Here is a 14,584-nt window from a genome sequence, read left to right on the forward strand (position 1 = left end):
TTGTTCTCTTCACATGTTCATATGGCATCTAAACAATTTAACAATACACATGCAAAGCACATATGGTTAGATGACTAGAAAAATGCAAACAATATAAGATAATATTAGTGAGATAAGATTAATTACATGATCGAACCTCATCAAATTGAAATAAATATATACATAATTGTATTTAGCTAATAATTTTTTTATTGACCATCTTCATAAGTTTGCGTGAATAAGAGATATATATGACGATCCACATTGAACGTTCACAAAAGAATCTACAATATTATTTTTTGCTAATCTTATTATTCAAATCTTTTTTTTAATTCGTTGTTAAAATAGAAAGTCTTTATATTACTTATAATTAGATCTAGTTAATAAATCATTCACTAACCTAACCTAAAAGGTAGGCAGTTTTTGTTTCTCAAAAATGTTGTTACATACATCTGGTGGTCTATAAATTGGAGATAGAGTAAGCAAAATATACACACAACACACTCAAATTAAAGATGAAGTTGATTAATATTTTGAGTTTCCTCTTGCTCTCTTTGTTTCCCTTTGTTGCCTTTTGTCGATCTTTCACTTCCAACAATCCCATTGTCCTCCCCACAACTACTCATAGTAATAATAATAATAATAATGATGATGATGTAGCCCCTCAAGTGTTGGACATCGACCGCCTACCATACTACGTACATTGGTGAAAAGTACATTATTCATAATCCTCTCATTGGAGGCGGATCCGTATATTTGGTCAATAATGGACACCTTGAATGCCCAAACACCGTGTTGCAGCACGTATCGATTCCCGATTTGATGGGAAAAGGCACCCCCGTGAAATTCGTTCTTAAGGTTGATAATGATGATGATGTGGTGCGTGAAACGGATGATGATAAAGATCAGTTTGTGCATGAAATTCGTTCTTAAGGTTTCATGTTCTCAACACTTGATATATCTATCTAGTCCCTGTTTTAACGAAACTATTTGGAAAGTTAGTGATGATAAAGATCAGTTCGTGATGACTGGTGGTACCATAGGAAATGAAAGCAACTTGTTCAAGATTTTGAAATATGAGATGATGGAGGAACAAGAATTGGAAAATGCATACAAGTTAATGTATTAATTGTACGGATTAATTATGTGTAATGATGTGGGCTTGACTTTTGATTACGGATTATATATATCATCTCGTGGCTTCCGGTGAAAACCCTCTTCCCATTGTCTTCGTTAAGGAATAAATTAAAGTGGATGCGTCTCTAGGCTCTATGTAATTTTAATTAATGCATGCTTATGAGTTATGAATAAAACAAGCTAGCTAGCTATGTTCGAATATGCATGTCCTTTAATTATCATGCATATCCGATACATTTAATTTGGGCTAAACACATGTACAACCCCTTAAACTTGCCTTGAAATTCCATTTTAACACTCCAACTCAACCTTGTTCCATTTTAACACATTTGTTTTACCTTACATATTTGTTGAGCGCGTGTTACACAAGTAAAAAACAACCAATTACATACCGCCATGTGTTTTATTTTCTCCATATCATCCGGGTTAACCCATGTCTATTACGGATCCGTTATTTATTTCCCTCCAAAAATGAAGAGACTTTTGTAACCTAATCTTTGGAAAAACCTTTCAAAACAACAATCCTTCCCCAAATCCCCACCCTTAGAAGATGAAACCTTCTGCAATTATCAATGATTTCTTCCCATTTAAAGACTAAAAATCACATTTGAAGACTAAGAACTTCTAAAAGTTAATATTGTTTTGGTTGTTGTTGGTAAGCAAATCTTTTAACCATGCTTTGTAGTTTCTTTTTGGATGCTATGTGGGTTTTCTTCTTTTTTTTTAGTGTTTCTCATCAGGCATTTTTGATACAAGATTTAGATTTTTAGTTTCGAAATTCGCTGTAGATCTTCTGATTTTCTGATGATACTCTTCTTTTCCCTTTTCTTTTCATGTCAGTGTAAATCTAACTCATGGCAGAAGAATACATTCTTGTTCGATTCCATCATGGTGGTTCTTTTATCAAAGCTACAAATCTGAAATATGTTGGGGAGGGAGAAATAAAGGTCATTCCTATCGATAAAGACCATTTTTCTTTGGTTGAATTGAGTTGTTATGCAAAGGATATAGGGTATGCATCTGTTGGGGGTTTCTATGTATTTAACTCTAATTCCAATGAATTTGTTTTGTTGGAAAATAACAGAAAAATTTTAAATATTGTATCTCACCTTAAACATGGTGCTTTTTTAGACTTGTTTATTAGCCATGCCTTTAATCGACCTATTTTGGTGGAAGAGAGGGTCCCATTTGAATTTTCAAGTGAGCTTGGGGTGGTTCAAAACAGTGAGAATTTAATAAATATGGGGTCTAGGGTTGCATTAGGTGAACACCCTCAACTTATTGCTCAACAAACTTCTATACACCCTCAACTTATTGCTAGAGATGCAGCAACCAGTTCATATGTTACCGAGCAGGAAGAAACAACAGATATAAGAGATGAAAATGTTAATGCGAAGGAAGATGATAGTGATTTGCCTTCAAAACTGGACAGTAGTGAATCTGAATTAGATGTTATACCTGAGGAAGATGAGAGTGAGTTAGATGAGGAGTTAAGAGCATTCAGAACAAAAAGAAGAAAGAAAATTCATCACAAAAAGAAAAGGAAGGTGCATGTTCCAACACCAGAGGTTGAGCTAGGAGAGGTTAGAGCAGATAAAGGTTTTGATGACATTATCAGGCTAAACAAAATAGACAAGTATGCTGGAAGATTGAGGGGAGATGAAGAGTGTTATAGTAGCTCAGATATTGGTAGTGATAACAGTAGAGATGAGTTGGATGTTCTAGCTCAAAGAGGCATCGACTTACCGGCTAGAAGAAAGAGTAGAAAACTAAGGTTTGATTCGAATTGTCATATAACTATTTTTGAACTTGGCATGGTCTTTGAGAGTGTTGTGCAATTTAGAAAAGCTGTGCAATCTTATGTCGTAGAGAATAAAGTGCAACTCAAACTTAAGCCTAATGAAAAGCACAGAATTAGAGTCAAATATAAAAAGTAAAATACTATGCAAATGGGAGATATATGCAAGCATTGACAAGAATTCTGGTAACTTTATTGTGAAGAAGTACCACCCATTTCATCGATGTCCTACTAAAAACAAGAACAAGTTATGCACTTCTGTGTACATTGCGCATAAATTTCAAGATAAGATTGTATCTCAACCTAACATAAAACTTTGGGAGATTTAGGAGTTGGTAAGGGATGAGTTAGGTTTGTATGTAGGGAGGACTGTTTGTTACAGAGCTAAGTGCAGGGTAATGAGTCAGTTCATGGGTGATTGGAATCTGGAATTCTCTAGATTATGTGACTATGCTGACATTATTAAGAAGACAAATCCTGGAAGTTCTTGTTGGGTTAGGACAGACAAGGATACAATACCTGGAAAAAATTTATTTGTGTATTTTTATGTGTGTTTGGATGCCCTTAAAAAGGGTTGGTTAGAAGGATGTAGGAAAATAATTGGTCTTGATGGATGCTTCTTGAAGGGATTACTGTAGCCGTTGGTAGGAGTGGGAACAACCAGATGTTTCCCATAGCATGGGATGTTGTTGATCAAGAGACTAAACATTCTTGGACTTGGTTCATTGAATATTTGATTTCAGATTTGGAGTTGGGAAATGGTGTGGGCTTAACAATAATGTCAGATTGTCAAAAGGTATTATCTTTTTAATCATTTATAATTACAACTCAGATTTTTTTTCTATTTTATATTGTTTGTGAAAGTTTCTAATTTTCATATTTTGTAGGGTCTTATTCCAACTATTCAAGAGCTTTTACCTAATGCAGAACACATAAGGTGTGCTAGACACATATGGTCTAATTGGTCCATAAATTGGAAAGGAGAAGAAAGAAGGAAGCAGTTTTGGCGATGTGCTAAGGCTTCATATGAAGTGAAGTTGAAGGATGAACTTGCAAAATTTGCAAAACTTGCAAAATCTAATGAAGGTATATGTGGAGAGCTACTATCATACAATAAAGAATTTTGGTGCAAGGCTTTTTTTTTACATCTTCTAAATGTGATATTGTTGAAAACAACATGTCTGAAACCTTTAATTCTTGGATAGTTGGCCCCAGACATAAGTCAATTATTACTATGTTGGAGGAAATCAGACACAAAATTATGAATAGGCATGTCGATATGAGGAGATTCATTAATACTTGGATAACAGATGTTTCTCCAATGGCAAGGTTAATTTTAGAAGAAAATAAAGATATCTCTAAGAGGTGTAAAGTATTATGGATTGGACATTCTGGATTTGAGATTAGTGAGGGTAATACTAGGTTTATTGTTGACCAAGTAAGAAGGACTTGTACTTGCAGAAGTTGGCAGTTGAAAGGAATTCCATGTCCTCATGTTGTATGTGCCTTCTATCACTTAGATCAAGAACCTGAGAATGAAATTGAAAGTTGGTACAGACATGAAGTATTCCTGAAGGCTTACCAATTCTCCATACAACCTATTCCTAACATGAAAATGTGGCTCGAATCCAACAATCCTTCTATTGAACCTCCTGAAGTAAAACCTATGCCAGGAAGACCTGGAAGATGCAGGAGAAAACAAAAGGATGACCCAAGAAAAAAATATGGCAAGTTGTCAAAGAAAGGGGTGAAGATGACTTGTTCAAGATGTCATCAATTGGGCCACAACAAATCTGCATGTAAATCAGTGGTAATTGTTACTTTGTATTCAATTATCAGTTTTTGAAATTACTTTGCATTCATCTTTTTAGATTTATTTGAACGCAGTTGATTGTGTTCTTATTTATTAGACTGAAGCTACTTCTAGTCAATTTAGTCAACCAGCTCAACCAATGGCACCACCTCCAAATAGAGCTTCTCAGAATATGAATCCACCTTCAATGTGTACTGACACATCTGCTGTGAAAAGAAGTAGCCAAAGTTAATCTACTGGAAGAGGAAGAGGAAGGGGAAGAAGATATTTTGCAACAAATGCTACTGGAAGAGGAAGGGGAAGAGACAATGATCAATCAACAAATAATGGAAGCACTCAACCAACAACAAGAACTAAAAAGCCAAAGCACTCCACTGATTTTGGAATTTACACAGATATTCAAAGTGGAAGAACAGTCTTGAATGTAAGTTATCGAGAGAATCTTTATTCAATTAATACCATAGTCATTATAATTCTTTGCTTAAAAGTTGTAAATAAAATTCTTAATTTATACTAATTAAAGTGAGTGATTTGCCACTTTACAGCCTGGTAAAGCTACATTTGAGAGAGTGATATCACCTAGAACTTTTAAAGATGCATCACCAACAAATATAGAACTTGGATTTAAACCTTATGGTCTCAAATGGAAAGGCAAAAATGCATGGTCAACTTCTCAGCTTCAACAGTTGAGAACAAGAAGGAACTTGGAGTCTTCTACTCAACCAAGCACATCTTCAATATTTCAGGGGAATGGAAACAATATGTAGTATATATTTTGCAAATCTAATGGCTGTCATTCTTGTTTTTGTGGAACTATTTAGAGCTAACTTGAACTTCAAATAGCTCACTCATATTTTGGTGTAACTATTTAGAGTTAACTTGAACTTCAAATCTCACTTTTATTTTGATGTAACTATTTAGAGCTAATTGGAATTTTTTGAATTCACTCTTATTTTGGTATTTTGGCAAATAGAATGGCTGAACTTTTTGGTATTTGATTGTTTTATTATGTGCAACTTTAAGTGAATTTGTATAGCCTTTCTTAACTAATTTTCAGTGTTAGCTCAGGCTTTTTGCTGAACTTATAATGTCTGGTGGTGTTGAAATTGTTCTGAAATTTTGAATTCAATTGGGATTCATTTTAGGTGCGGTTAGCTAGTGTTTTTTATGGCAATACTTGTGTTTGATTGAAGAATGAATTTTTTAGTAGTTTTGTGATGCAATGATCTCTACAAACTAAGTTATTAATTGATGTGGTGAAAATGTCTGTTGTAGCAGCTTAGGCGTGTGTTTATGAAAAAAAAATTGACACCTTCTTCTGTCACATAGAAAAATCAGTTTCGTTTATTTAATAATAGGTACATAAAATTCTACATAATCGTACACTTAAACCTAGCTTATTTCACAAATGAAATGTCACTACCAATCAAGTTCGATCCATTTAAAGTATTTGCATCTATAATGCAATAAGTAAAAAAATTAAAATAAAACAAAATGGCCAAATAAAATAGATAGAAAATAAGAAAGATGAAGAGATAGAGGAAATAAATAGATAAAATGCCAAATATTAAGGCTAATGGGATCATCACGCGCCTGTTAAAAGTGAGATGACAACCATATGCCAAGTCAGCATTTTGTGTTAAAATGGAACAAAAAAATTGAAGTTGAAGGGTTAAAATGGAACAAGGTTGAGTTGGAGTGTTAAAATGAAATTTCAGGACAAGTTTAAGGAGATGTACATGTGTTTGGCCTTTAATTTGTGTTTGAATGTGTGATCCATACATACTTTCATGCTTGAGAAGGGTGTCAGATATGGGGACGGATTGAATTATAATGAGATGATAAATGAATAAGTTTATGATTCAATCTAAACATTACTTGGACAGAAGGAAATGAATTGGGTTTAAGATAGATAAATTATGGGCCATGAAACGAGCTGCCCATCCAACTCTTATTAAGTCTAAATGTTTTTTTCTCTCACTCGATGTTCGGAATTCACCTCCGATTAAATTTGGATCGCGCTCTGCAGGGCTCATTTGAATGTGGCGCTCTCAACAGAATTTTCTCTATACCCAGGACTCGAACACCACAACCCTTGTAAGTCTAAATGTTAGTTGGCGGAAGACCAAAGACTGTCATACCTATGAATGTTGTGTATGCCATTAATTATGAGTCAGAGAAGCACCCTAGCCAAAGGCCCTATTTTTTTTTAATATAAATGCTTTTTAAATTTGTGAAAAATAAGTTTGAAACAGATTATTATTCTCTCTTTCCAATAATAGTTGTCCACTATTGGCATTGCACAATTCTTAAGAAACTATAAATAGTAGGATGATTTTACTATATCACCCTTTGAAATATAGTGTCTTAAAAAATGTAATAGAGAAAATTACTATAATTAAAGATAAGGGTAAATTAGTAACTAAGTGTAAAATTATCCATTGATTTCATAGAGTGAACAAGTATTGTTTGACATTCCAAAATAGTATAATGGATAACTAATGTTGGACGGACACTACATCAAAAATGATCTTTAGTGGCAACTAATTAACGGCAATAACTCAATTGCCGCTAAATATGTATTTTTAGCGACAATTAGCACTCTTTGTATATGTCCCTAAAGTCTTTAGCGACATTGGATCTAATGACACTTAACTAATGCCGGTAAATACTTTAGCACTCTTTATCAATGTGTCTATTCATTTCCGCTAAAAATTGTTTTTATTGCCGTGAAAGTAGTTATGTTAACATTTTCTTGATTTCTTCTATTTTTATAGGGTTAAGAGAATAAAATAACTATCATTTTTCTATAAATAAAAAAACTACCACATTATTTATTCTTAGTAAAAAATTAATCCCTCCAAAATTAAGAGTAGGGGTGTACAAGACCGGGTTGGTTTGGGTTTTTCAAATATCAAATCAAACCATTTTTGTAAAAATTTTAAATTTATAAACCAAACCAAACTAATAAAATTCGGATTTTTTCGGGTTTTTCAACCTCGGGTTCGTTCGGGTTTTTCAAATACCAAACCAAACCATTGTGTCGAATTTTTAAATTTATAAATCAAACCAAACTAATAAACCTCGAATTATTTTTTCAAATTTTTGGATTTTTTCGATAAAGTTTGCATACAAACATATAATTAACTTGTGCTCCAAATATTTCTTTAGTCCAACCAAAATACAATTATCTAAGGTATTTCTTAAGAAAATAACACAAAATATGAGATGAGAATATTCAATAAAAAATAATAATGAAATCATCATATAGAGTAAATATTGCAAAGTCATAATGAAAATGATCATAATTTAAAAGTACTAAATCATGCTTAAATAAGTTTAATAAGTATTAGTTACATTATTGAATATTTAAGTAAAATTAAAATTAGATTATATAATTTAATTGTCTAAACCAATGTAAAACTAAAGAACAAATATTCAATATTATTGTCATTCTAGTGTTGAATTGAATTTCTTTTTGCATTAGTATTAATTTGATTTTGATTTAAGTTTTATTATAATTATTAACATCTATGAACTATAATCTCTATTGGACCATTCTGAATTCTAAATTTGAAATTTGAAATAATATATTAAAAGATAAAAACTATGAAATAGTATAAGAAATATTTTAAAATTATATCAAAGTAAATATTTTTATGTATAAAATAAAATTTTAAAATTACATATATAATGTCGGGTTGGTTTTTTTAAGTTAAAATCAAATCAACCCAAATATAATCGGGTTTTTTTTTCAATACCAAATCAAGTCAAACAAAACCAGCAGTCGGGTTTTTTTTCGATTTGACTCAATTTGCGGTTTGGTTCGATTTTTGGTTCGATTTTGTACACCTCTAATTAAGAACCTAAGGCATATGCCTTAATTTTTTTAAAGTAAGAGTCGGCCAAGTCGTGAGTCAATCTAGATCGACTACCTATTTAGCTCGAATTAGTGCAAAACTCTTACATCACTACCAAAAAAAGGGTTCTAGCTACGGTTTATTAGCCACAGTTCTAAAAATCGTGGCAAAATTAATAGGAAGTGTTAAGGTTTCCTACGAATAAGAGAACGACGCTAAAATAACGTGGGCAAATTAGGCGGGTAATATAATCATTCCCTCACTTTTTATTTCATTTGCCCCCATTTCCTTTCAACCAAAATCAGCCAAAACTCTTTTTCATCGAGAATCACCCAAATCTACTTCACCCAAAATCCTACTTCATCCAAAATCACACAAATCTGTTTTACCCAAAAAAATTCTTCACCCAAAATTAGATTCATCCAAAATCACACTAATTTGCTTCAGTCCAAAAAATTTTGAATGGTTCGAGCAGTAGCGGAAAATTGTAGCCTTGCTTCGGATAGTAGCGGAAATGGTAAATTCACTTTTTTCATGTAATAAATCTTTGCTATCCAGGAGTTTCAAGTCACTATTTTGTTCAATATTCAATGGTTTTTTTGAGCGTTTTTGTTGTACAAAAATTTGAAAAATCTCGGGTAAAGAAACTGTTTGGTAGGCCAAATTCCCCCTTTCACCCCAACCCACGGATGAATACAAAAGAAAATTAATGTTTTGTAATCTCTAAAATTCTATAACTTTTGATGTTGTATTGTTCAAATTTCTGCATGTTTTTTTTTTAAAATTTTTTTTGCCAAATTAGGTTTCTTGATTGTTAATTTTCAACTTTTGCTCTGTTATGACTTAGGTCGAGTTCTAAAGCTCTGTTATGATTCTCTAAAAATACCGTAAAGGAGATTGGTTTCTCAAGCTCCACTAAGGTAAATAAATGTTAATTGTTCAATGTTTATTGAAAATCAGCTTGCCAAGTATAGGAAAACTTTGAATATAATTAAGAGTTTTAGAGCCTCATATTTCTCAGTCTATTGAGTAGGTGACACCACTAGTATTGGTTGTATAATGTATGATTGTCTTTTGGAAAACACTTCAGAAAATTCTGAAATACATTAATATATATGTGTTTTTTCGTTGGCCTAACTTCTTGTTGTTTTATGTCTAGAATGATTTAATCATATAAAACATTAGCTTGCTTATCTATAGTATTTTTTTCTTTAAAAGTTTATTTTATCTTCAGTATAGCATTTTATCTGTTGACTTGGTAGGTTGTTTTCATCCTTTCAGCTCATCGCATCCTTACATTTAAGCAATGGACATATCTGTTTAGGTTTGTTTCCTCATTTGATATGAATTGCATCCTACGATGCAATAGTGTAAATTATCAATGTGACACTTGAATACATAAGGATAAAAAAATGTGTATATCTTATAACAATATAACAGGAGATGAGTGAGAAGCATTTTCCCCGTATTTACACAGCATGATCATTTTTCAACAATATCTTGAATTGGTACAACTATTGAATTGCAATTGTGTCAAGTGTCATGTTGTTCCCATGTTTCATCCTCGATTATGGTTCTTTGTTTTTCTTTTGTTTCACGTAGTATATTGCTTCTCAATAAGCAAGTTGAGTAAATATGAAATCTAGCCTAGATATGGTTATTTTGATTTGGCGCTGTGAACTTATATTGCATTTTTTTGTTTGTGTATGTTTGTGAAGTGTGAGCTCATGTTTGTGGAAATGAAGATGAAAACAAGTTCTTAGCGTTTAACATCTTGTTGGATACTTTGAAGCTTAAATTTGAGCCTCTTGATCAAATCTACTTGTTAAAACAATGAGATGAATTCGAGAGTATACCACCTGATTGCTCTAGTGTTCTACCTCATGATTATATTTTGTTTTAGCAGTCACCTTGAAAATGTATAATCTCTAAGAACATTATCGAAGTACCATCGATGTTGTCAATTCTTAGAATTGGTCACTAGAGCTTTCTGGTTATTTGAGACCACAAGATTCATAGGGTACTTTTGATATGTTATACACACCTTTAACTTTGTGGCCCGTCAAACTAAGTTACATAAAATGAAAACAGAGGGAGTAGTATATTATAGTGCCAATCTAAAGTTATTCTAAAAGTATTTTTCTCTCTTTTCTTTTATTCCTGTTTCATGACTAGATCATCCTTCTACTTGTTGCCATCATTTAGCTAAAGGTTGGTTGAAGGTATTTTAAACAAAACTTTTCCTTGAAATGCAATGTTATTGCAATTGTGGTTCATGCCTGCAATAAATCTCCTAAAAATACATTATCAATTTTTTTGCATATTTCTCTAATCATGCTTATCTAAAACACATATGATTACAAGGTTGCTTTCCTTATTCACTAAATATTTGGTGGATTTAATCTTTTTTTCACTTTGTTTTCCTTGTAGTTCTCTCATCTTACTTGTTTTGAAAATATGTGTTATGTCTCTATTATATGAACTGATTGTGTGTGCTCTCCTATAATCCTAATCTGTTTTAGTTGTTGGTTTGCAGTTCTTGGGAGCTTAGTTTCAGCTAAATGTTGTTACAGATCGTTACTCATCATATCATTCGGTGTTCAAGTATCATGTATATGATTTCTTCAAGGTACAATGCTTATCAATTATGCTGCATATTGTTTGGCATCTCACAAGACAACTATTCTTTTGGTGCTTTTAACCTTTAATAACAATAAATATAACTAAAATTTCGGCCCTCTGGAATGTTTACCAATATCTTCCTCTCATTTGATGGGACTAATGAGAACAGAAAGTGCCATCTCCTTCCAAATTGAGAAAAATTGATGTATGCCTATCTTATTAAAAAAAAAGAAAGATGTATGCCTACTCATATCTTTTTTTCTCCTTTATTCTAAATGTATATTTGATACTACCTCTTGACATCACTCAAACTGTTGATCTTGGATTTCTCTGTGGAATTTGTTGAGTATGTGTTGGGTTCTTGCTGATATTTCTTTGTTCGTTTGACATATGTTTTCATCGTATATGATAGCCTACAAATTTTATGCCTTTAATGTGAAATTATTCAATTTTGTAAATGTGTGTCCACATTCTGTTGCAGCTAATTTTTTCAATTAGGAGGCACCTCAACATTGATTGACCTATGTAATCCCATGTTCTTTGTAATCCATGTATCCACTTGGATATGACAAATGAAACATCTTATTCAGTTAATCAAGAGTTTCCCTTGGAAAAAACTATCTATTTAAATTAGTTTATCTAATTGTTGGCATAAATAAGGAATCCAACATGCGTTGTATGATTGAGGTTTATCACTGTTGTGAGGTCTAACTTGTTGCATCGTTACTTTCGAATCTTTCAGGAGAATTGTTGAGCTTAAGGCAAATGAAGGAAAGCAGACCCTGAAAGAGAAACCATATGCCTTGGTGCTTCAAATATTTATGGATGCCAATGTATATTTAGTTCCCTCAATAAGCACCTTAAATTCTCGTTGAATTGATATGTGGCCAGTTAATAAAAAATACCATCTTGAGCATAGGATTTGTGTATTATAGTCAGTGTATTAGTGGATGCCTATCAAATAATGCATTGGTTGCAGGGTATTGCTGGAAAATAATTGTAACTTTTTTTTAATTAAAAAAGTGTATTTAGCCACGGTTCAACCATGATAAATATATATTATGAACATTTTCATTGGTGATATTTCGCCACGATCAACCGTGGCTAACAAAATGTTACCACTGTCGAGTAAATTGAGTGAATTGAAATAGAATTAATTAATAATTGAAACATTAACCCCCACCTCCCAAACTTCATGAATTTGCATTTTTTAATGTAAATTTTATGTCTTTAGCTGTGTAATCCTTTTAAGGGTCATTTGGTAGGCTGCATTAGAAGAAATAGTCCATGTATTATGTAAGGTATTATTTAGTACTATATTTAGTAGGATTTTGAGCCTATGTATAACTAATTCATGGATTAGTTATATCTCCTACATGGTATTATAGGATATAATACCATGGGATAAGTCTATGTAAAGAAAAAAATATCCCTCAAATCATTTTAATTATTTTGTTTATTTTCTTGATTTTATGATTTATGTTTGTACTAAATATATTTAAATAAATTAGCTTACAAATTATTTAGAGAGAGTTGTATGTTACTAAATAAATTCAATACAAATCAATACAAATTTGAAATGTGAGTCGTTTATTTGTACATTACGTTTGTGATTTTAATTGAATGTATTATATATATATATATATTTGCGTGGTTTTCTAATTATTTGTATTTTGAACAAGGGTAAAGGGTCAAATATGCCCCTAAACTATTCGAAAAGGTCTAGATATACCCTCCGTTTAAAGTTTGGCTCACTCATGCCCTCGCCGTCCAACTTTTCGTCTAAATATGAGTTGGACGGCGAGGGTATGAGTGAGCCAAACTTTAAACGGAGGGTATATCTAAACCTTTTTGAATAGTTTAGGGGCATATTTGACTCTTTACCCTTTGAACAATTTAAAAAATTACATACATATTAAAATTACATACATCATACATATTAAATAATTTTCTACCCCTTTTTGACCTAGGGCACTATCTTCTGGGCCCAGCGCGTGTTGACAATTTTTTCAAGTTATCTGGTTGATAATGTCACGTAGGCCGAAAAGGGGTAAAAAATTATTTATAATATAAATTCGGGGGGGAGGGGTAATGGGACCTTAGTATAGTATAAGTGTGTCTCTGGGATTTCGAGCATAGGTTGGGGGGTACTTATGCATTTTCCCTATATAATTTAAACAAATAATATCAAAAGACATATCAATATTAGTAAAAGTGTAGGGTGGTGAAGATGAAAACTATAGAAAGTGGGAATAGAGATAAGGTGTTTAGAGAGAAAATATCAAATGCATCCAAAATATATCATTAAATCTCTAAGCAGCTAGGTGGCTTTTATCCAAAATATCATTAAGATTTACGGGATCATTGAGTACGTGTGATTCACAATGCAGATATAAAAAATTATTACGTCTCAATCGCTAATTAATAGGTTTAATTTAAATTTGATTTGTTCCATACATTTAACTTTTCTATAGAGAACCTAAACCGTCTAACTATAACCATGGTTAAAAGCCGCATTGTTGTTAAGAGATCAAAAGTACTTCTTTTGAAAAATAATATATTTTTTTAATAAATTAAAGTGTTTAACAAATCATATATTCACAAGCCATTCGTTTAATAAATTACAGTCGAAGTGATTCTTTAATAACCATGTTTAACTGCATCGAAATTTTACAAACAAATAATGTTAGACTACTTTTATAATCAAAGCATATAAGTTCATCTTTATTCGTTTGTTAAATTAAATATATTTATATTCACTCCATCTTTTTTTAGTTGTCATGGTTTTCTTTTTTAGAGTTAAATGATAAGAACTTTGACTAACATTTTACAATGTATTTTTTTATTGAATTGATATACAAAAAAATGCAATTTATAGTACTTTTCGTATAGTTTTTGAATATCTAAATTTTTAATTTAAAATATCTTCAATGTAATCTACTTAACTTTGAAAATAATTCAAATTAATTTTTGAAAAGTGCAACATAACAACTAAAAGTGGATGCAGGAAGTATTATTTACAAAAATTTAAAATTGGAGTTAAAGTTGTATTTGATTAAGATCGAATATGATCACTTTTTAAAGAATAATTATTTTGATTGTACCTCCTACATGATGACTTTAGGTAATGAACACAAAATTGGATGAAATTTACTCTGCTAACGTCTACCAACCTTACCTTTTAATTATTTGTTAAAATAGCAAATCTCTATACTAATTATATGTCTCACACATTGAAGGACAATAGATACTATTATTCATGTAACAAAAACGTGCAAATGAACCCATGCCACTAATACTCTGTTTGGATCATTATTACCCATTGTTTCATAATTTATTGTATTGTATTGTACTCTATTGTAATGTATTGTATGG

General features: G+C 31.7%; 1 pseudogene; it reads left to right on the forward strand.

Moving 5' to 3' along the window:
- The first annotated feature begins 494 nt into the window (after positions 1–494).
- On the forward strand, positions 495–1,108 carry LOC125858231 (cysteine protease inhibitor 1-like; annotated as a pseudogene).
- The last annotated feature ends 13,476 nt before the right edge of the window (positions 1,109–14,584 follow it).

The sequence above is a fragment of the Solanum stenotomum genome, chromosome 3 (assembly GCF_019186545.1).
Source record: "Solanum stenotomum isolate F172 chromosome 3, ASM1918654v1, whole genome shotgun sequence".
In the NCBI taxonomy this organism is placed as follows: domain Eukaryota; kingdom Viridiplantae; phylum Streptophyta; class Magnoliopsida; order Solanales; family Solanaceae; genus Solanum; species Solanum stenotomum.